Consider the following 25,482-nt stretch of genomic DNA (forward strand, 5'->3'; position numbering starts at 1 on the left):
CATCTGTACTTACATCTGCACATACACCAGGGTCTGCAGCACAGATGTGAGAGCCACAGTATCACTAGAGGGAGCATCAGAGACGGGTACAAAGGGTCGAGCCTGAGGCAGGATCCGCCTCTTTTAGCAGCACAGAGCTAGTGAGCAGCAGCACACAGGGATAGCTTAGCATAGGCAGTTTATCTTAGTTTCACTGGTGGTACCTCTTGACTGTTTGACATCTAGTTGAGCTCTGAATAAAGTGTTTGTGTTAACTGTAAATCGACAACCATTATTCAGAATTAGAGAATAACATATAGTACCAGAAGTGGTTTCAGCAAGCCAGCCAGATACCAGCAAGAGAAGAGAACTTAAACCAGACATTCGACCAAGGAAGGCCTCGCAGCATTCGGACCCTTCAGATACCAATCGGCACGATGGACCCAATCCAACCTCCACGCCTGCTCAAGACCACTGGTAATATGCATTCTAATTGGAAACTTTTTATACAACAGTTCAAAATATATCTAGAAGCTAAGGATCTAACCTCAGCGTCTGATGCCAGGAAGATAGCCTTGCTCTTATCCCTGGCAGGTCCACAGGCATTAGAAATATATAATTCCTTTACCTACCTAGAAGGGGTGGACAAGGGCAAGCTGGAAATAATCATCAAAAAATTTGAAACCCACTGTCAATCTGAAGTCAATGAGATATTTGAAAGATTCAAGTTCACCAGGCATTTACAAAAACCGGGAGAATCTTTCAGCAGTTTTGTAACTGATTTAAAATTACTAGCTCAATCCTGCAACTTTGAAAACCTCCGTGACTCCCTCATCAGACACCAGATAGTCAATGGTATATCTGATGAGGGACTTAGAAAATCCTTATTAAAACGAAAAGACCTAACCCTAGAAACAGCCAGACAAAGATGCTCTACTTATGAAAAAAGTAAAGAAGAATATGAGGAGTTTACTAACCGGGGCCAAAGCCTTCACCACGAGGTCGAGCCCGTCAAAATGGTGGCCCAGGCTTCCAGAAGGAGCTCCTTGAAGGGCAATCCCGCGCTCTCGAACCTGGATGCAGGCCACACGCATGCGCAGTTCTCCCGAAGATTTGACATGGAAGAAAGGCCTACTGCACATGCGCGAGCGTGGAGGGACAGCATCATGACGTGTCCCCACTGCGGACACGCCCATTTAAAAGGGCAGCTTCTGGAAAACAATGTTTAAAGTGTGGCAAATACAACCACTTTGCCTCACAGTGCAGAGCTGCACTGCAAATGAAGACAAGACAGAAACACATGAACTTCAACGTAAAAAGCATAGATTCAACGGAGCACAAAAAACCCAATGATGAGTATTCCTCGGATGAGGACAACCTCGCTTGCGACAACCCGTTTGTCATAGACACGATCGAGACAATTGAGGAACATGACGCAACAATCGTCACGCCTCACCCGGTCAACAGCATTGATTCCAGCAGTGAGTGGACTGTGACTGTGCAAATCAATGACTTTCCATTAGTCTTCAAGCTTGACACTGGGGCCTCAGCTAACTTCCTCACTAGTAAAGATCTCCATTCGATTCCAGGAGACCATGAAATAATACCCGTTGCATGTCGGCTGAAGGACTACAACGGCAATCAGATCGCCTCAAAGGGATCGTGCCATCGCCGGGTGGACAACAAGACGATACGCAAGCAGCTACGATTCAAGATTGTAGACGACAATAAATCATCACTGTTAGGCGCTCAGGCCTGCAAAGACTTGCGGCTGGTGCAACGCATTTACATGCACACCCAGGATCCATCAAGCCTGGAAGCTAAAATCGACAGCATGCTACAAGAATACCCCGATGTATTTAAAGGCATGGGTACCCTACCCTGCCAATACAAAATCATGCTGAAGACAGACGCCAAACCTGTCATTCAACCGCCCCGGAGAGTTCCAACTCCACTGCGGGAGAAGTTGAAAGCGGAACTCAACAGACTGCAGTCACAAGGTGCAATATCGCGAGTCACACAGCCGACTGACTGGGTTAGCTCCATTGTCTGTGTTAAGAAACCTTCTGGAGATCTTCGCATATGCATAGACCCGAAGGACCTGAACCAGAACATTCGCCAGGAACACTACCCCATCCCCAAGCGTGAAGAGATCACATGTGAGATGGAGAATGCTCGTACCTTCACCAAACTCGACGCCTCGCAGGGATTTTGGCAGATACAGCTCGATGACTCAAGCAGATTACTGTGTACGTTCAACACGCTATTCGGACGTTTCTGCTTCTATCGCATGTCCTTTGGCATTATCTCTGCGTCAGAGATCTTCCACAGGATACTGGAGCAAATGGCCGAGGGCATCGAGGGTGTCAGAGCCTATGTGGATGAAGAAGCACACCTCTGTCGTCTGAAGCAGGTGTTTCAGAGGATTCATAAATAGGGTTTGAAACTGAACCAGGCAAAATGGACATTTGCGAAGGAGTCTGTAACCTTTTTGGGTGACACCATATCATCTCAGGGTGTCAGCCCTGATGAGGCGAAAATCGCTGCAATATGGACCATGCAATATGGTCTCCTTACTTGAGAAAGGACGTACTGGCACTGGACGGTGCGCAGAGGAGATTCACTAGGTTAATCCCAGAGCTGAAGGGGTTGGATTACGAGGAGAGGTTGAGTAGACTGGGACTGTACTCATTGGAATTTAGAAGGATGAGGGGGGATCTTATAGAAACATATAAAATTATGAAGGGAATCGATAGGATAGATGCGGGCAGGTTGTTTCCACTGGCGGGTGAAAGCAGAACTAGGGGGCATAGCCTCAAAATAAGGGGAAGTAGATTTAGGACTGAGTTTAGGAGGAACTTCTTCACCCAAAGGGTTGTGAATCTATGGAATTCCTTGCCCAGTGAAGCAGTAGAGGCTCCTTCATTAAATGTTTTTAAGAGAAAGATAGATAGTTTTTTGAAGAATAAAGGGATTAAGGGTTATGGTGTTCGGGCCGGAAAGTGGAGCTGAGTCCACAAAAGATCAGCCATGATCTCATTGAATGGCGGAGCAGGCTCGAGGGGCCAGATGGCCTACTCCTGCTCCTAGTTCTTATGTTCTTATGTAAGACGCCACACGACAAGAAGGCGGTGCTACGATTTCTGGGCTTCGTCAACTTCCTTGGCAGGTTCATCCCAAACCTGTCCACATGGACGGTAGCTTTACGCAATCTCCTACGAAAGACCACTGCGTTTGAGTGGTCACAACGTCACCAAAATGAATGGGTGGACCTCAAACAGCAACTAACGAGGGCACCGACCCTTGCTTTCTTTGACGCAACCAGACCCACCAAGGTCTCCACTGATGCCAGCCAGGACGGGATTGGTGCCGTTCTCCTACAACAGGCCGACCAGTCTGACTGGGTCCCGATGGCATACGTGTCCAGGGCCATGACCGCAACTGAAATGCAGAAATGCACGAATCGAAAAAGAATGTCTCGGACTCCTCACTGGGATTCTGAAGTTCCAGCAGTATGTGTACGGCCTGCCCACGTTCATAGTGGAAACCGACCACAGACCGTTGGTCCATATCATCGACAAGGATTTAAATGACATGACACCTCATCTGCAGCGCATCATGATGAAGCTGCGAAGGTATGATTTCACCCGAGTGTACACTCCGGGAAGCGATCTTGCCATTGCCGATGCACTGTCCCGATCAATTGGCACTGACAACGCGCCATCAGCCCCTATCAGAGAACTCGAGGCCCAAACACAGTTATGCATGGAGAATTTGCCTGCTTCGGATGAGAAGCTTTGCCTAATCCGACAGGAGACGCAGAAAGATGCAACCTTACGGAGGGTGCTGCACCTACTCCAGCACGGTTGGTCGAGGGGACAATGTCCACAATTTCAAAATGTCAAGTCAGAACTGATTGAAGTTGACGGCCTGCTGCTACGCAATGCCCAGATTGTGATTCCGGCCACACTCCGCGCCGAGATGCTATGTAAGTTTCATGGAGGCCACCTAAGAATTGAGAAATGCAAAAGGCGAGCACGACAGGCTGTGTACTGGCCCGGCATGAATCAAGACAGAACGGACATGGTCATGACATGTGACACCTGTCAAAGACATCAACCCGCACAGTGTAAATAACCACTGCAGCAACACGAATTCACAATGGCGCCATGGACAAAAGTGGGCATTGACCTATTTCATGCCACAGCGCATGATTACGTCTTGATCATGGACTATTACTCAAACTATCCGCAGGTACTGAAACTCCATGATCTCTCGTCTTCATCTGTCATCAAGGCGTGCCAGGAGACATTCGCGCGACATGGAATCCCGCGTGTGATGATGTCAGATAATGGTCCCTGCTTCGCGAGCTGGGAATGAAAAGAGTTCTCAGACCGCTACAGCTTTCGGCGTGTAACATCCAGTCCGCGCTACCCACAGTCAAATGGGAAAGTGGAAAAGGGTGTCCACATTGTTAAACAACTTATTAGCAAGGCAACAGATTCATACTCGGACATCAACCTAGCGCTGTTGTCCTACCGAGCAACCCCATTGAGCTCAGGACTGTCGCCAGCACAGAAGCTCTTCGGCAGGGACATCTGGACAACCTTCCCGGCAATTCAATTCCGAGACCCCGATAATGCTCTGGTACTCGACAAAATGCAGGTACTACGGTCCAAACAAAAACAATACTACGATCAACATGTGATCCCACTGAACATGGGCAACATCGTCAGGATCAGGGACCCAGAAGGCGGATGGTCTGAGCCAGCCACGGTGATCTGGCAGGAGGCACCGCGGTCCTACATTGTCAAGTCGTCGGCGGGAGTACTCTTTCGCCGTAACCGCCGGGATCTGTTAATGCTTCGGCCTACAACGCCGGTGTTTCCCACACTGGACTTGACCAAGTCCATTGGTCCACAGGACGCTCCTCGCCACACAACGCCAGACAGTACTCTCGATGACATCAAACCATCATCCCCACCACCACCATTAAGACGCTCCAGCAGTAGCCATAAGGCACCCGACCCGCTAGATTTGTAACAACACTTCAACACCCCCCCAAGACAAATATGCATATTTCTCACGATGGACTCATAACACTGTTAATTGTTTCTGTATTACTTTATCATTTTCGCAGTGTGCAGCTTTGCTTTTTCTCACCACTTGATGTGACAGCCACAGCATCACTAGAGGGAGCATCAGAGGCGGGTATAAAGGGTCGAGCCCAAGGCAGGATCCGTCTCTTTTAGAAGCACAGAGCTAGTCAGCAGCAGCACACAGGGATAGCTTAGTATAGGCAGTTTACCTGAGTTTCACTGGTGATACCTCTTGTCTGTTTGACATCTAGTTGACCTCTGGAAGCAGAACGAACCCTTTGAATAAAGTGTTTGTGTTAACTGTAAGTCTACAGTCATTATTCAGAATTAGAGAATAACATACATCCAACAGGTTCCATTGGAGGAGCGTGTACGAGGGTCAAAGGGACCCAAAACCATTTCCTCCATTTTTGTCAGCAGCAAACAAGGTAAGAGAAAATAGTGGGTCGTGCAGGTCGGCCGGCGTGGGTCGCGAAGGTCGGCCGGCGTGGGTCGCGAAGGTCGGCCGGTTGGGTCCCGAAGGTTGGCCGTTTGGTAAAAATGGGTCCCCGGAAAAAAAGTTTGAAGAACATTGCTTTAGGGTATGCTTGTCCACAGGATTGACCATCTGTTGAATAAAAGAATGATCCAGAAAGTAAGATTGCAGTGTATTGGGGATAGAGTACTGGATTTTATTGAGGATTGGCTGACTGACAGGAAACAGAGGGTCAGGATAAACGAGTCCTTCTCTGGCTGATGATAAAAAAGTCCTTCTCTGGCTGGTAAACTGTAACTGGTGGGGTGCCACAGGGTCAGTCCTCAGGCCTTAACTGTTTACAATTGATATAAATGGTCTGCATGCAGGGACAGAGTGTAACATAGGAAAATTTGTGGATGATACTAAAATAGGTGGGAAAGCAGGCAATGAAGAGGAGATATAGATTTTACAGACAGATATAGATAGGCTAGGAGATTGGGCCAAAATTTGGCAGTTGGAATTTAATGTAGATAAGTGTGAGGTTATCCATTTTGGCCAAAATATTAGAAAGGCAAATTATTATCTGAATAGAAAGCAGATTCAAAACGCGACTGGGCAGAGGGATCTGGGTGTCTTTGTTCACGAATCGCAAAAAGTCGATATACAGATACAGCATGTAATTAAAAAAGCAAATGGAATGTTAGCATTTATTGCAAAAGGACTAGGAGTATAAAAGTAGAGAAATGTTGTTGCAATTGTATAGGGTGTTGGTGAGACCACATCTGGAGTATTGTGTCCAGTTTTTGTCTCCTTATTTGAGGAAGGATATAGTAGCATTGGAGGCAGTTCAGAGGAGGTTCACCAGATTGATTCTGTGGATGAAAGGGTTAACGTATGAGGAGAGAGGAAACAGTTTGGGTTTATACTCGCTGAAGTTTAGTAGGATGAGTGGGGATCTGATCAAGGTATGTAAAATACTAAAAGGGATTGATAAAGTAAACAGAGACCAAATATTCCCCCTTATGAGGCAATCTAATATGCGAGGTCGCAGATATAGGTTCAGAGGCGATAGATTTAGAACTGAGATGAGGAGGAACTACATCTCGCAGAGGGTGGTGAATTTATGGAACTCGCTGCCCGTCATGCAGTGGAGTCTGAATCATTAAATTATTTCAAGAAGGAGATAGATATATTTCTGATTTTTAAAAAGGGCTAAAGGGATATGGGCAACAGGTGGGAGGTGGATTTAAGACTAGGAAGAGATCAGCCATGATCTGATTGAGTGGCGGAGCAGGCTCAAAGGGCTGAATTGTCTATTTCTGCACCTAATTGCTATGTTCCTGTAGCCATTGACTTGCCTAAATTGGACTTTACACCATCGACAATGAGTAAATGGCCCATGTAAGGAACTTGGTTGATCCTGATCCTGCATTTTGCAAATTTAAACTTCAGTTGTATGGTCCTGATTCTGTTGAGGACAAGATAAAGACGTGCATCAAGTTCTTGCAGATTATGATCCCAAACCAGAGGTCATCAACAATGATTTTGCAAGGTTGGCCTAAAAAGAGTTGCTCCATGAATTGCTGGAAGGCCTCGCTGCCAGTGGAGATCCCATACGGCATCTGATGAAAATGATACCTAAGACATGAACGTGGTTAGTTTTGAGGATTCTTCATCTGCCTCGACCTACATTTTGCATTGGGGATGCTGAACACCTTAACAATTGGCATATTTTCTTTCACCTGTGCAGTGCTTCGTTCAAGTGCACCGGGTCAATTCATATCCTGACAGTGCCATCTTTTTTTACTGCAGCTGCCATTGCTGGAACCCATTCCATGGCCTCAACTATAGGAGTTATAACACTGAGTGCTGTCATCCAATGCAGCTCATTGAATACTGGTATTCATGGACACTGGTATTCTTCTTGGAGCACAGACTTTTGGTGGTATCCAATCACCTAGTCTCTTGTGGTACACTACTAGTAACTTACCAATGAAGTGACAGTTGAAGTGATCTTTGTATGCTATCATTTCTGGGGCCTGGTATGTATAGCATGCACCTCTGGACCAATTTGAATGAGCCCCAATGTAATGCTGTCCTAATAGCGGTCTTACATTCTGGTCAAATATATAAAACAGGAAATTGCCTTCTGTGCAGTGGAGAGTGGCCACACCTTCAGTGCGGGTGGTTTGTCTGCCATAAGCCATGGGGTCCACCTGGACACTGGAGTCTGGTGCTGCATATAGGTCTGGTTCACGTAACATTCAGCTGGACAATGCGTTCCACTTTGCTCCAGTGTCAATCTTTACCTTCAGTCTTGCGTTGCTGCACATCATTTGAGGGCAGTGAAGACCTCACCTTTTTCTGTGACAGTGTTGGCACTCTCGCAATAGAATGTTGTTGGAGGCTCTCGGACTTTGCTGCTTTGGATGAGCTCCAGTTCATTCACCTTGCTGATAATCCTACCCCTCGGGGACTGAGCGACTGCCATGTTGCTGATGGCCGATGAAGACCTTTGTGGATTCGATCTGCAGCAATTCGCAAAATTCTTCCACTTTCCACATTTGTTGCATCATTTAATTTACCATACGTGCAACAAGTTGTCCTGTTCTGAGAGTGATGGCCACTGTAGTTGGAGCAAGCAGCGCCCTGCACTGTGAATGCTTCTGTTTCCCTCCTAAAACCGCTACTTCTTTTTCTGATTGTTTGTTCAACATGCAGATGCTAATGCCTATTTATAATTCTGCTCTTGCAGCAGCTGCTTGCGGACCAGATCACTGTGGACCCCGAAGACTATTCGATCGCTGACTAACTCATCAGTGAGGGTACCAAATGCATATTGTTTTGCTAATATTTTCAAGGTGACTGTATAAAATTGTATTGATTCACCTGTTCTTTGGTTTGATTAATTTTTTTAATATAAATTTAGAATACCCAATTCATTTTTTTCCAATTAAGGGGCAATTTAGCATGGTCAATCCACCTACCCTGCACATCTTTTAGGTTGTGGGGACGGAACCCATGCAAACTCGGGGAGAATATGCAAAGTCCACACGGACAGTGACCCAGAGCCGGGATCGAACCTGGGACCTCGGCGACATGAGACCACAGTGCTAACCACTTCGCCACCGTGCTGCCGTTGGTTTATGAATTAAACACATGCCTGCAGGCAGCACGGTGGCGCAGTTGTTATCACAGCTGCCTCACGGCACCGAGGTCCCAGGTTCAATCCCGGCTCTGGGTCACTGTCCGTGTGGAGTTTACACATTCTCCCCGTGTTTGCATGGGTTTCGCCCCCACAATCCCAAAAATGTGCAGGGTAGGTGGATTGGCCATGCTAAATTGCCCCTTAATTGGAAAACATGAACTGATTACTCTAAATTTATTTTTTAAAAGACGTGCCTGCTGAAGATTATATTTTTTACCAGAAGGCAAATAATCGCAAACATTTTTTGAAATTTTTCAGGTCCTCTTTTTCCTCCTCAATCTGGAAAGCAAACAACTCGAACTTGTCAGTGGCCTCAGGACCTGCTACGGTTAATAAGGTGTAAGCTTGTATGTTTTTTGACTTGGCAGGTAATGCAGCACAACAGTAAATATGCTACTACTTCTCAAACTTTTCCCAATTGTCTGAAATATTTTCATCAAAGATAAATGCGCTTATGCAACAAAGTTCTTGTGCCATATGACAAACTCCTGACACCGTGTAAACGTGTTGGGTTTCTGAAACGTTGACAACAAGGGCTTATAACAAGCAGTACTTAATTCACCATCAGAGCAGCTACATCATGCTTGTAATCTTCCCGTGCTTTCGGGGAGAACTTACGCACTTCTGACACATGACCCTTTTTGTAGCCAAGTCATCACATCATCATGGGACCACTCGGTCTGAATTGGGTGTTTAATATTCCTGGATACAAGGTGTTCAGGAAAGATAAAAAAGGAGGAAAAGGGGGAAGAGGTGGATGTACTGATTAAGGACAGCATTGCAAATTTGGAGAGAGAGGATACCCCAGAAAGGTCAAGGACAAAATCTATTTGGCTAGAACTAAGGAATGAAAAATGTGCAATTTCATTGCGTCATATAAAGGGCCGCAACTGTTAGACGTTTTAGTTGCTGTGATATGAAGAGTCTAAAGTTCTGTTCCTTTTTCACAAACACACATTTATTTCCTTCCAACAGCCTTTGCACAAAACTCTCACTATACATCACCTGACAGAGGCCACCTGAAGCCCCTTTACATATCAGTGTCAATTAATGTATACTTAACATAAATGAGACAACTAATTGCAGTGTCTCTTAACCCATTACTTAACAGTCTCCCCTTCCTTGGAGAAAACAAAAATAATTAGGTGAAAACAAAATTTCAAGAAACTCAAAAACACACACATGATTTCCCCCCCTTTTTTTTGTTTGGACGAGAAAGAAAAAAATAAACAGTCACAGAAACAAGCGCCCTTCATTAACAATATCCAAAAGTTTCTGTGAACTCGCCCCTCTTTTCGTAAAACAGTCTGACAGTTGATAGCTCCCGTCGACCCATTTAATTTTTGTTATTTCCCCTCTGTCCAACATCTGCTTCAAACTTGCGATGTCTATCCGTAACCTCTTTTCATTGACACTTTTTGTAGAGTGCACATTTTCCCACAGGGATTTATTGTCAATGTGACAGTCAATAGGTATATTATCCAAATCACCTAATCCCAAAATTGCTGTCAATATCATACTTTTGTAAAAGGCCATATCCACCGCCTCTACAAGGCTTAACGTCTCAGCAGCTAAAGTGCTTTTTACCACTCTCCTTATTTTCTTTGTTTCCCACACAAGTGGGCAATGTTTACCATTGTTCCCCAAAAGGAAAATTATAAAACCTCCTGCGCTTGAAACCCCATCACATAAATTTGCATAGGACGCATCACTATAAACTATGAGTTTCAAGTGCTTAAGGTCACCTAAAACCAGGAACTTCAAAACACACTCTTGCATTTTTAGTTTGGCCAATGCTTTATTTGCTCATATTATGTCTTCCACTTTGGGATCATTCATTTTTGTATTCAACTCTAAGACATCAAAACTCACGTCCGGTCTAGTCTGTCTACCTAACCAGTTCACCTGCCCAATTAAACTTCGCAGTTGCACTTTTTCTATCTTTGAAACCATTGCGACTTTTTGTGAAACACGGCCACGACTAATTGCTATTGGGCTGATGCTTTCCAAATAAGATTGCCCACAAAAAATCATCGACATGCATCATAAAAATGCCAGAAAGATTTCCTTTATAATGCCAGTAAAACATTGCAGGATCTGCTTTCAACTGGCAACAGCCTAACTTTAATAAAACTGACCTTACCGAAAAATACCAGACTCTAGATTCATCATTTAATCCATATACACATTTGTTCAACTTCCAGAGTACCCCTTCTGTGTTAGCTGCTTGTTTAGGAGGACGGAGAAAAATGTCTCTCTGGAGCTGATGCCCCTGCAAAAAGGCAGCTTTTATATCTATAGATTTGCATTCCCATGCGTTTGTGGCTAATAGAGCCAAGAATATCTTTCAAGTAACCTTTCCTGCTGTAGGTGAATCTACCCTTAAATCCTGATCTTCTAAGTTTTCTTCAAATCCCCTTGCCACAAGCCTGGCCTTTGCCTTATAAGTTCCATCCGGAAGAACCTTTTCCGTGCAAATCCATCTGTATGACAGAGCTCTTTGTCCCCTATCCGGTACTTCCGTGTATACCCCAGATTCACTGCAACTATGCAATTCTTGCTGTTTAGCTTCTTTGATAACTTTTTCATCTAATTTATTTGAAGCCACCAAAATATCACGTGCATGTGGGCTTCTACTCCTATTAGTATTTGTAGTCTTACTCATGTTCCGAGATCTTGATAAACTACGTCCCCTCTCCCGCCTGGTATCTCGTTCTGTACTGCTACTGCTTGATCTTTCCCTTCTGCTGTGGGATGTCCATTCAAAAGTTCTCGACCTTTTCCTGTGGACCTGTTCACTATCCGATGTACTACCTGAACTGGCACTGTGTTTCTGTGCCCTCCATTTTTGAATTTCGTTTTCCCAATCCATTGTCTTGACTCCTTCCCCTGAATGCTGTACATTCAACCAATGTTTATACTTTCCAGTGGCCTTCCCTGCTCTACTAATAACAGTTGCATCCCTCCATTGACTAGGCCCTTCAGGCAAGTATGTCACTTTTATACCAACTTTTGGCAGTTGCCCTTTCGGAAAAATGGCCTGTTCTAATTCATCAGAAGTGTTGTGTTCCTCCACAGAAACCCTGTCTATATCAGTTAATTGGTCCTCATAGTTCTGTAACACACGCGTACCAGGTGACTCTGGTTCCTCGTCATGTCTGTCTGCTCTGTCTAAGTTTGAAAATTTGTAATCTGTACCCATTATCCTTGATGAATGTACCCTAACAGTTTGATTACCATGTTGCAAAATAATTGTTTTGCCATCTATGCCTATGATCTTCCCTGAGCCTTTCCATTCATTAGAATTGTCTCTCTTATAGTACAACATGCCTCCTTGCTGAAAAACGGCATCTGATGGCCGTACGTTATGTCTTAAAGCTCTGCGAATTCTTTCAGAGACTTCTGCTTCCAAAAAAGCTTTTCTACTGCGATGTAATGCATTTAAATGTTCAGCAAAACCAGAGCTAATTGTCGTCCCCTCCCAAGCTGGAGGCTGGTCATCCAAAATGGACGGAATTCTAGGATTTCTACCAAACACTAATTGATAAGGCCTTAGCCCCCAATCATCTGCAATGAATTCTTTGCATGTACTGCCCATGCTAAAGCTGAATTTAGCCTGCAATTTGATCGATCTGCCAAAATTTTCCGAAGCATGTCATCGATGACAGCATGATTTCTTTCACAGACACCATTCTAAATGGGCTTTCTGCAGCCGTATTCATAACTCTGATATTCATGTTTTCACACATATCCCTAAACTCATCATTAGCAAATTCTCCCCCATTGTCCATAAGGAATTTTGCCGGTGGACCCATTCCTGTCCCTGTGCATTTTTCCACGATTTGATCCAGAATTACTCTCTTTTCTTTACTTCGTACAATCGTTGATTGACTAAATCTGGTTGCTAAATCTACAAAATGCAAAATAAATATATTATTTGCTTTATCCCAGATCTTAAGGTCCATGGCCACAATGTCATTAAAATCCCTGGCTAAAGGTAGGGTTACTATCGGTCGTGCTGGTGTCCTTCTGTACTTCCTACGAACTTCACAGCAGTCACTAACCTGTTCTATCAGTTTAGTATAGTCGTCTTCCCTTACCCCTGCATCCTTTAATAAATTGTTCAGCCTCCGAGGAGATGGATGTGCAAATTGCCTGTGCAGTTTTAATACCACAAGCTTTTTATCAGCTAAAGTCCCATTTTCAACTGCCATTAACACATCCCTAACCACTCTACTTGAAATATTATTTGTCAGTAATGGAATACAATAGTGTCCCAACTGTGTAAATTGTAAGTCCACCGTCTTTCTAAAAACATTGCCTTATCCTGTTCCATATCCAGTTTCATGTGTGCTTTCTTCTTCGATGGTCTGCTCAGAAACAAAGGTATCTCACTTGATACAACATCCGTGCTAATGAAATGATTCACTCCGACAATATTGCAAGGGATCACCACTCTTTTCAGTGACTTTAGAGTATTATCATCCCCAAACCTGAAACTTGTGGAACTTTCAAATTCCTTAACCTTGTTACGATTTTCAGCATTCAAAGAGTCCAGGTAACATTTTAACCAGTCAATTCCACACACAGTAGATGTGCAGCCACTGCCCAATACAGCACTGTTGAAGGATTCTGCAACCAACACCCTCATTACCGGCGTAAAACTGCTTGTCAATAGGACAATGCCTTCTTTCTGGTCACTATCTTTTTCCTCTTCTGACTCTTCCGTGTCATGTGTCGCTTCAAACACTCTATCATAACGAGTTGGACAGTTGAAAGCATAATGGTATTGAGAGTCACATTGCAAACATCGATTTATCATGCCCCGTGCATTTCTGGTGTTCATCTTCCTATTGTAGGTTCTAACTGGGTTTCTGTCTTCATAATTTCCTTGTCTCGGTCTCCTTCTATAGTCTTGAGCTCTGTTCGTAGCCATACGATTTCGCCATCCTATTAGTAGTGTATCTTCCATATTCTGCCTTATTGCAGGCTGACCTATTTGGGTCATCAGAGCCATCGGAATCGAATGTTTCCCCAGAAACTTTTGTAAAGCTTTTGTCATCTGTTCGAATAAGGTATCCTTATCAGTAAACTGAACTCCTGTCAAAACCAGGAACCTATCCACGTTGCTCACTCTAGCACAGTCAAGTAATTTAAAGGCCAACACAGACTGTAGAAATTCCAGGTTGTGTTTCTGCAGTCTTTTGTATAGTCTGCCAAATTCCATTATATAGTCTTCCATGGAGATATCCTCCATTTTCCGGAACTTATCAAAACCCGACCATGCTTCATACGCACTTAACAAGTCATCTTTCTTATAAATCTTATCCATATAATGTAATAAAGTTTCCAGACCTTCTTCTGAGTCCAACTCTTCCAATTCCAGCTCAGAAAGCACTTTGTTTCGGATTTTACTGCCATATGGTAGAGAAATAGCCAATGCCATACCTTGTTTTCTCTTTCCCAAAGCAGTTACCTTAGTCCACATAACTACTGCACTTCTCTATTGGTTGCATGATTCCCTTTCAGAAAATAAGGGAGGATAGTCATATCCAGCCATCTTTATCGTCGGTTCAGCCATATATCCCTCTTTTTTCTTTTCTCACTCACTCCTTGGTTTGATCTGGAAAGTTGTATCTTTCAACCCTTCACATTTACACAGCAACCATCCTCTGCTACCAATTGTTAGACATTTTAGTTGCTGTGATATGAAGAGTCTAAAGTTCTGTTCCTTTTTCACAAACACACATTTATTTCCTTCCAACAGCCTTTGCACAAAACTCTCACTATACATCACCTGACAGAGGCCACCTGAAGCCCCTTTACATATCAGTGTCAATTAATGGATACTTAGCATCAATGAGACAACTAATTGCAATGTCTCTTCACCCATTACTTAACAGCAACCATTGGAATGAATGTTGAGGAACAAATTTGCAAGGAAATTACAGAGTGGTGCAAGAATTATAGAGCATTTATAATGGGGGATTTCAATTATCTGAGTAGCGGCTGGGATACTACTCATGCAAAGGGCAGAGGGGCAGTTCCTAGAGTGTGTTCATTAAAATCTTTCTACAGCAGTATGTTTCTAGTCGAACAAGAAGTGTGGCATTGCTGGAGCTGATTCTTGGGAATGAGGTACATCAAATATCAGTTGGAGAACATTTAGGGAACAGTGATCATTGTATCATAATGTTTCGGTTGGTTGTAGAAAAGGGCAAAGAACAATTAAGAGTAAAAATAATTGGGAAAGCCAGATTCAATGGTATAGGAATGAATCTGGTCTCGATGAATTGGAGTCAAAGGTTGATAAGAAAAATTGTAGCTGAACAATGGGTTACCTGAAAAGAAGAGATAGTTCAGGTACAGAGAGTTCTGGCACAAACAGGGCACATTCACGCAAAAGAGCAAACACATCTGAGCTCACTGGAAGACAAAACAGATAGAGATTCAGATGAAGCAGAACAAGTTTATTTTTTCCAGATGATAGGTGAATAATAAAATGAAGAACCAAGCTGAATAAATAAGGTTGGGAGGGGAAGTGAAAAAGCAAATAAGAAACAAAGAGAGAGTAGAAATCCCAAAGTCTTCTTTAGGCAAATAAATAATAAGTGGGTGGTAAATAGAGGAGCGGGTCCAAAAAGAGACAAAAGGGGATTTGCTAATGGAGGCCAAAAGAATAGCTGATGTATTAATTAGTACTTTGCACCTGTCTTTACCATGGAAGGAGTTGCTCCCAAGTTGCGGTGAAAGAGGAGGTAATAATGCAGTAGAAGGATTTAAAATTGACAAGGCGAACGTATTCAATCAGCAATCTTTTTTTTTTGTTGAAAATTTAGAATACCCAATTAATTTTTCCAAGGGGCAATTTAGCGTAGCCAAACCCACCTACACTGCACATCTTTGGGTTGTGGGGGCAAAACCCACGCAAGGATGGGGAGAATGTGCAAACTCCACACGGACAGTGACCCAGAATCGAACCTGGGACCTCGGTGCCGTGAGGCAGCAGGGCTAACCCACTGTGCCGCCGTGCTGCCCTTCAATAGGCAACCTTTTCTGAAACCTGATATAGGGTGGTATTCTCTCCCCCCCCCCCCCCCGCCCCGGCCGGGTGGGAGAATCGCCAGGGCGCCGTGCGAATCGTGCCACACCGCCCCATACCCCGCACCCGATTCTCCACCCCCCCCCGAAACCAGCGCCGCAAGAATCACGGTGGGCTGCTCGGAGACTCGCCGCAAATAGCGAGCGGCGATTCTCTGGCCTGAATGGCCCGAGCCCAGTGAAAAAAATGACAGTCCCACCGGCGCTGTTCTAACCTACTGTCTGACCGGCGGGAGCGGCCTGTGGGGGAGGAGGGGGGTCCCAAACCCGGGGAGGTCCTCCGGAGTGGCCTGGTACGCGATCGGGACCAACTGATCGGCGGGCCGGCCTCTCTGTCGACGGACCTCCTTTCTTCCGCCGGCATGCCTGGATCCATCCACCATGTTTGTGTGGGGCGGCCTGGGGGAGGACGGCCACCGCGCATGCGCTAGTTGACGCCGGCCCAACTGCGCATGCGCGGGACACAAGGCGCCGAATCTTTTACCCGGCGCCGGATCTCTGATGCTGCACCGAGGCCCCGCCCCCATAAACCACGCAACGCCCCTGCTAGCCCCACGGAGGGGGGAGAACAGGGGTCTGGGAACGGGCACCGACGCCGGAGTAAAACACTTCGGTTTTTACTCCGGCGTCGGCACTTAGACTCCCGGTGGGAGAATCCCGCCCAGAGTTTCTGAATTGGATGAAATGTATCCAAGGATATTGAGGGGAGTAATAGTGGAAATTGCGGAGGTATTGGCCATAGATTTCCAATCTTCCTTCGACTCATGGATGGTTCCAGAAGACTGGCAAATTGCAAATGTTATACACATAGAAAATAATTCTATGGAACGTTTCAAAAAAAGTGTAAATATAAGCCCAGAGACAACAAGCCAGCCAGTTTAACGTAGGTTTAACTCCCAGAAAGAATGCTAGCAGAAGGAATAATTCAGAACAAAATTAATAATGGTGTTGACAATGCTGGACAATTAAGGAAAGCCGCCTTTTTTAATTTGAGGCACAAGGAAGCACAAAAAACAACCACGGCAACTACAACTGCCACAACATCCTTGTACACCCCCCAAAAATATCTCCCCTTCTCTACCCGCTGCCACCCGGGTGCCTGCACCCCACTCTTTTTTAACTTTTAACCCCGGCCCAAAGTGGAAAATAAACTCACCCCTTCTCCCGGACCCCCCACACTGAAGATTCAATATTCCTTAAAGAAGTCGATGAACAGCTTCCACCTCGAGTAGAACCTCTCCCTCGCACCTCTGATGATGAACTTAATTTTCTCTAAGTGCAGAAACTCTGCCAAATTGCACATCCACACCCCTACGCTCGACGGCTCCGAGTCCCGCCAACACAACAAAATCCGCCTCTGGGCTATCAGGGAGGCATAGGCTAACATATCCGCCTCCCTCCTCACCTGCATTTCCAGATCCTGACACTCCAAATATTGCAACCTCCGGACTTGGAGCTACAGTTACCCCCAAAATCTTCGACATTATATCTGTAAATCCTGTCCAAAACCTCCCAACTTTGGACAAGCCCAAAACATGTGGGCATGGTCCGCCGGCCTCCTTGCACACCGCCCATACCTATCCTCCTCCCCAGAAAGAACTGACTCATCCTGCACATCATCATGTGGGCCCTGTGTACCATTTTGAACTGGATAAGACTCTGCAAAGCCTCACTCCATACTCCAGTCCCCAAAGCCCCACACAGCTCTTGCTGCCACTTCGCCCTCTTTTAGCTCTGAAAAGAGTCAGATGGACTCAAAACATTAACTCTGTTTCTCTCTCTGCAGATGCCTCCAGACCTGCTGAGTTTTTTTGCAGCGTTTTCTGTTTTTATTCCTATCGCAATTAAACGATGATCTGAAAAGGAAGAATGTGTAGGATCACAGGGTTAAGGCGGGTGAATGTCACCAAGTGAATTGCTCATTTAGAGTGCCAATGAGGGCACAACGGACTGAATGACCTTTTTCTGCACTGCAACAAATTTGTGATTCTGTGAAAAGTCATGAGGAGGGTTAAAACGTATGTTAGGCTTATACAGAACCTTGTTTGTTCCACACTTGGAGTTCTGTTAGCAGTCTGGTCTTCACATTATAAAAATAATACAGAGGCAATGGAGAAAGTGCAAAGAATATTTATATGGATGGTACGAGGACTACAAGGTTATAACTATCAGGGAAAACTGAATCAGCAGTGGTTCTTTACTCGCAAAAAGAAAAGACTGAGAGATGACCTAATAGATGTCTTTAAAATAATGAAGAGTTTTGATAGAATGGGCACAGAGGAGATGCTTCCTCTTGGAAGGGATTCACAAACAAGGGGCTATAAACAAATAAACCCAATAAGAAATTCAGGGGAGACTTTGATAGCCAAAGCACGGTAAGAATGTGCAATGCGCTGTCACAAGGAATAGTTGAGGCAAAGAGCATAAATGTATTTGAAAGTTAGATAAGCCCATGAGGGAGAAAAGCACAGGAGAAAAGCTGTTAGGGCCAGATGAAGAGATGTATGGAGCAACATCTCCAGTATAGATGAATTGGTTGCAAATGTCCTTTCTCAATGTGGTAACTCGATGGAACTCACCATAATTGGACTGTTCCACATCCTGAATATCCAAAAGCACGTTAAAACCAACTGTTTACTTTTGAAGCACATTTGTATTTATGTAACCAAGCACAGCAACCAAAGGCCTCACCTGTTATGTTCTGTGCGATGGCCGTGGTAATGATCTACACAGAACACCTAATTCTTTGACTAGTCAGGTAGTTTATTGACAGATGAACACGTGGAAAGATAACTAACAAACTATAATACAATTGGTAACTAATAATTGAATTCAGTGAATTTTCCTGGAGTTACTTCTAGTGCGACTGTCCTCCAGTACAACTTACTACCAACTGCCGGATATCTCGAGTCACATGGTTGATCGATATCGCAACCAGCTGGTTGGAGGTCGCATCGGCAACTATATACATTGATGGACAACTATGTACAAAACTGTGCACAGGCATATCATCACACCCCCTTCCTTTGGAAGTGTTCACATTGACATGCAAATGTAACTGTGCTTTACAAAATATGATCTGCATAATGATTTTAAACAGGCCACATGTACAAATGTAACTGTGCTTTAAAAAACATGATTTCCCTGATAGTTTTAAACGTGTCCCTTGTGCACAGCTTATGACACGTTCAGAACGACATTGTCCCGTTGGTCTCCTGAACTTTGACCGAATACCCGACCTTGCTTCAACTTTCGGAAGACCGGTTTTCTGGCTGGTCTTTTTTTACGTCACCAATTTTTTCGACTTTTTGAAGCAATGCTTCCTATTCCGTCTCCGTGTTTTTTCTTGTATGTTGGTCTTCCCTGTCGCGGGTGCTAACCAGTTTACCAACTGTGTCCTCACTCTTCTTCTCTTCCCCTTCATTTTCATTTGAATGATCCGCTCTTTACGTCTCCTTTTCTTTTTGACTTTAGAGGCACCCTTCTTGCTGCTGGACTCTGCCATAGGATTCGGTGTTTCTGGGCCGGGTGTAGCAATGGCTCCTTCTGGATCTTTTGCTGTGAAAGCTGACTCTTCTGCCATAATAGCTGATTCTGGGGCCTTTGCTGGATTGAGGAGTTTTGGTTGATCTATTGGCGCTGGCGCTTAAACACTGTGAGGCATCCACTGTCAGCATACGTTTAGATGCTTTCTCAGTTGCAGGCAAGTCTGCGACTTCAGGAATGACCTGCAAACTCTCGCATTTCGGGATCATGGCTGGATCAATGTCCTCAACTTTAGCTGTTGCTTCTTCATTTTACATTTTAGCCTCAATTAGCGGCTCATCCTCATCTGATATGATGATATATGGTTTGTCTTTTGTTGGAGAACTGATTGGTGTCACATCCTCATCTGATATAATGTACACGCTTCATCTTTTGTTGGACAACGATATATCCACCAATTCTTCCTGCAAGTCTTTTGGTGGACTGGCCTCAAGTATTGGGGAATCCACTGCAGGAACCATTCCGTGGGCGTAGGATGATTCAGCTTACTGCTCTGGAGCCAATTTCCCCAGAATGGGGATTATTTCTTCAGTTACCAGTTGGCTTACTGAGGTCCATGTAGGCTATATCAACTGCACTGGTTCAGTTCACTTGGCTAGACAGCTGATTCGTGACACAGAGAGAGGCCAGCAGTACAGGTTCAATTCCCGTACCGGTTGAGGTTAATAGAAATATAGAATCCCTACAGTGCACCGATCCTTTGTAAGGCCACCCTACCTAGGCCCAATCCCCCGCCCTATTCCTGCAACCCCACCCTATAATATAATAATAATTTTATTCTCACAAGTCGGCTTACATTAACACTGCAATTGAGTTACTGTGCAAAGACCCAGTCGCCACATTCCGGTCCCTGTTCGAGTACATAGAGGGAGAATTCAGAATGTCCAAATTACCTAACAGCACGTCTTTCGGGACTTGGGAAGAAACCGGAGCACCTGGAGGAAACCCACGCAGACAAGGGGAGAGAATGTGCAAAGTCCACACCGACTGTCACCAAGGCTCTGTGAGGCAGCAGTGCTAACCCCAGTGCCACCATACCACCCAGGTTACTCATGAAGGTGCGTCTTCTCAACCTTGCTCGTTGCCTGAGGTGTGGTGATCCTCAGGTTAGACCACCACTAGTAAGCTCCCCCGTCAAAGGGGAAAGCAGCCTATGGTCCTCTGGGGCTATGGCTACTTTACTGTATTACCCACATCTAAACACTTAGTCACCTCTTCAAAAAGTTCTATCACATTTGTTACACATGTTTTCCCCCTCACAAAGCCATGTTGACTATCCTTGATTAAACCTTGTGTCTCCAAATGGATATTAATTCTGTCTCTCAGAATACTTTTCAAAAGTTTCCCTTCCACTGAAGTTGGACTCACTGTCCTATAATTATTTGGTTTCTCCCTACTTCCCTTCTTGAATAATGGTACTATATTAGCTGTCCTCCACTCCTCTGGCACCCCTCTTGTGACCAGAGAGAATTTGAAAATTAGTGTCAGGGCCCCTGCAATTTCCTCCCTTGCCTCACACAGTAGTCTAGGATACATCTCACCTGGGCTCGGGGATTGATCCACTTTTAAGTCCGCTAAAACCTCCTCTCTTTCAATGCTAACCTGTTTGATTATATCATAGACCCCCCCTCCCTGCTTTCTACACCTACATCATCCTTCCACACAGTGAACACAGATGCAAAATACTCCTTAACCTTACACATGTCCTTCGGCACACAGGTTACCACTTTGGTCCCTTACTGAGTCCTACTCTTTCTGGTCTTGCCCTTAATATACTTATAAAACAGCTTGGGGTTTTCATTTATTTTGCATGCCAGTGTTTTATCATACCCCCTCTTTGCCCTCCTAATATATTTTTACGTATCCCCCTTGCACTTTCTATAATCCTCTAGGACATCCACTGTTTTGAGCCCCGAATCTTCAATAAACCTCCTTTTTTTCCCCTTAGTTAATGCTGCATATCCCTTGACATCGAGGGCTCTCTCGGCTTATTGGTCCCACCCTTTACCTTTATGGGAACAAGTTGGCAATGTACTTTATTTCCTTTTTGAATGACTCCCACTGCTCAGATGTGGATTTTCCTGTAAGTAGCTGATCCCCACCCCGATCACGAAAATGCTCCCCCGCTGACAGCTGTACCACCTGCCTGGCTTCATTCCCCAAAACTGGGTCAAGTACTGCCCCCTCTCGTAAGACTTTCTATGTGCTGGATCAAAAAGGCTCTCCCTGATGCACTTTCAAAATTTTGCCCTCTCGAAGCTTTTCACACTTTGCCTGTACCAATTAATATTGGGGAAGTTGAATTCCCCAACTATTATTACCCTATTATTTTTACACTTCTCTGATATTTGTGTGCATATCTGCTCTTCCTTCTCTCCTGACTGTTTGGGGGCCTATAGTGCACTCTCAACAATGTGATTGCCCCGTTTTTGTTTTTATGTTCCATTCATTTGGCCTCCGTTGAGGAGCCTGCTGAGATATCATCCCTTCTCACTGCAGTAATTGATTCCTTGATCAATATTGTGACACAACCCACCTACGCCCCATCTCACCTGAAGATTCTATACCCCAGAATATTTAACTGCCAGTCCTGCCTCTCCCTAACTATGTCTCTGTGATAGCAATAATATAATACTCCCATGTGTTGATCAACACCCTCAATTCACCAGCTTTACCTGTAAGACTCCTTGCATTAAAATAAATGTCATCCAGCCTTGCTAGATTCCATTGTGCCTTAACATGCCTCCCGTTAAACTACCTTCCAGACTGACTTGGCTTTTCTTCTATATTTGTCTGTGCATGACCGCCTACTGTACCTCCACACTGTTACTCATGCCTCTGCCAAGCTAGTTTAAACCCCCACTAGCAAAACTCCCTGCAAGGATACAAGTACAATCCATCTGACTGGCACAGCTTCCCCCTTCCCTAGATACGGATCCAGTGATCCAGGAAACTGAAATCCTCCCTCTTGCACCATCTCTTCAGCCACGCATTAATTTGCCGTATCCTCCGATTCCTATACTCAGTAGCACGTCGCACCGGTAATAATCTAGAAATTACAACCTTTGGGGGCCTACTTTTCAATCTGCTACCTAGCTCCCTAAATTTTTGCTGCAGGACCACATCCCTCTTTCGAACAATGCTGTTGGTGCCAATGTGAACCATGACCTCTGACAGTTCACCCACCCCTTCAGAATGCCCTGCAGCCGTTCAGTGATATCCTTGACCCTGGCACCATGGAAGCAACACACCATTCTGGAGTCACATACGCGGCCACAGAAATGCCTGCCTGCACCTCTCACTATTCAGTCTCCAACCACTGTTGCTCTTCCACTCTGACTCTTCCCCCTTATGCGGCTGAGTCACCCACAGTGCCGTGAACTTGGCTCTGGCTGCCCTCCCCTGAGGAACCATCACTCTTACCTCTTTCCAAGATAGAAAAAACAGTTTGCGAGTGAGATGCACTATGGAGCTTTTCTGACTACCTGCCTGCCCACCCAGCTCTGACTGGTGGTCACCCATTCCCTCTCTGACTGCACTTCCTTCAACTGCCGGGTGACCATGTCTAAAAGAGATGTTGTTCGTGTCATTTAATGACATACAAAATTGATGAGCAGGAAACGGCCAATTGGACCAACAAATCTAACACACCCATTATTGTCATGTAATTCCAGGCAGAGATGAAAGAAGAAACAGAAATACACCCACGGTAGGGGGGCAGATGAGCAGGCAGTGGGCCGGTAACTCGAGTGACTGAACAAGCTCTGCTGAGGCTCTTTAATTAATCCCACATCCGGTTTTCCCAGTCAGTCATAGATTTCAGCTGGAATGATGACCCACACACTGCCAATGGAGGAATTTCGACTGAGAGGGGTCCTGGCAGGGGATAGAGTGGCTGAATTCTACATTAAATCTTGAAGCGTCAGCAACTACAGGAATGAAAAGGAGAAGACTGCCTGCCAGACCTCTGACTTTTCTCTGGATATTGTGCTGCAGGATCTGAGAGACTACAATCAAGTGCTGTGTTCTATGCTCGGGAGGAAGAAGTCAGCCTCTCAAACCAAGCAGGCATGGGTAGAAGTGACTGAGGAAGTGAGCAGCAGGAATGTGTTCCCTCAAATCTGAATACAATACAGCAAGTGGTTCTATGGCCTCACAAGGTTCAGAGAGGTGAGTGGCATCTTTAGGCAGCAAACACCAAGCTCTGCCTGCCCCAGTATTCTCTTGCACAGCATTTCTTAAGCAAAACACTGTGCAGCGCCACTCATTCCTCCTCCCTTTCCCACCTGAATAGCCAAGCTACCCGCATCTCACACACATGCCTCACAGTCACCCTCCACAATTACTTTTATTCCCTCCTCCACACCATCCTTTACTCATATTCAAATCTCTCTGTGTTCTCTCCTTGCAGGGGAGCACTCTCCAGTGCTAGCGACTGATAATGCTTGCCCACCTTGCCCATGGTGAATGAGCCCTTGCTGAAGCAGGATTCAGCTGTCAGCAATGAGCTGCTGTGAAATCCTAAGCCCCATGAGTGACAGGTGTTGAGGCATGTTGAGAAAGCTGATCCTCAGCCTACAGACCGTGTGTTGAAAGTATTGACTCCTTTGAACTGAATCTTTGTGTCCATGGTCTCTGCCCTGTGGTGTGGGATATGCTGGTTCTAAAGCCACCTTCTTGTGCTGCTCCTGCTCCTCCTGGTGTTGTTCCTGATGTTGTTCATGTTGCTGTTGGGTGTTGCTCAGCATAGCTGCATAAGGTGTTCCCATGCTGACAGCAGCGAAGCTTAGGTCAAGGTGATAATGTCCAAAGGAGATTAAATGACTTTTAGAAAGTTGTAAATTACCAATGAAGCAGCAAAATCAGGCTCTCAGAACAAGGATTACGAGCACAAGCCTTTCACATAGGCAGGATATCATCAATGTGGTTTCACTGTCTAAAGACTTTCAAGACTGTCAGTTTAATCTTGTTGATCCTGGTTTCACACAATTCATGAAACTCATTCACTCTCTGTTAAAGTCCGTGTTAAATCCACAACTATTTAAATATTACATTTCCTACCCAATATCTCCATGGGGTTTTCTGATCACCTTCAATTATGCTCTGGTTTAACTTGGAAGTGGGCGAGATCATATCGAGTTGACCCACTGGCACTCTCCAGGGCTGGAAAACCCCAACTGCAACAGAATGCACCCCAGTCACCCCAACCTTGTCAGTCAACATTCTGCCAGACTTCTTTGGCACCTCAGGCAATCAAAAGCAGTCCAGTTATAACTCTCTTCCTGAAAAGGTGGTGAAGAAAAGGGAGAAGAGTCTTTGAATATTTTTAAGGCAGAAGTAGATAGACTCTTGGTAAACAAAGGGGGGATAGAATAATGAGGTTGGGTAGATTTAAGGTCGCTATCGGATCAGCCATAATCTAATTAAATGGTGGAGCAGACTCGAAGGACTGAATGTCCTAATCTGTCTCGAGGGGCTGAATGGCCAACTCTTGTTCCTTGTTCGTATAAAGACTTATCTTCTATATGAGACAATCATAGCCCCATTAATAAACACTTTAATTAGGAGCTTGGATAATACTGGTCTCCCACAAAGTAATGGCAAAAACGGGGACATCATCACAATTACAATTATACAACTGAATAATGCACATTATTCAAAAGAAATCATATTCATAACTTGCAAATAAGGGTTCCAGAAATTTCTTTTCAAAATCTGCTAATATAGATTTTATCTATTGAATGCCACCTCTATTTCCAATTCTAGTCCAATGTCAATTTTAAAAACAATTTTTTGATGAAGTCAAATTTAAATTTGTTTTGGAATGCTCACTTGTCATCGGCTTCTGATGATTCGATCATTTTTACACATATAAACTTATTAATTACCAAACATTTAGAACAAGGAACGCAAATGATACTAAAGTAAGTATTAATATTAATATTATTAAATTGGCAGATCATTTAATTAAGAGCAGACTACATATTAATTATTTTTTTTCTATTGGTGATTATGTACTTACAATGTCCTTATTTTCATGTTGCTTCAGATTTAATGTATGAGGCTCCATGAGCAGACTGAGATTGGTGTTT

The sequence above is a fragment of the Scyliorhinus torazame genome, chromosome 2 (genome assembly GCF_047496885.1).
Source record: "Scyliorhinus torazame isolate Kashiwa2021f chromosome 2, sScyTor2.1, whole genome shotgun sequence".
Classification (NCBI taxonomy): domain Eukaryota; kingdom Metazoa; phylum Chordata; class Chondrichthyes; order Carcharhiniformes; family Scyliorhinidae; genus Scyliorhinus; species Scyliorhinus torazame.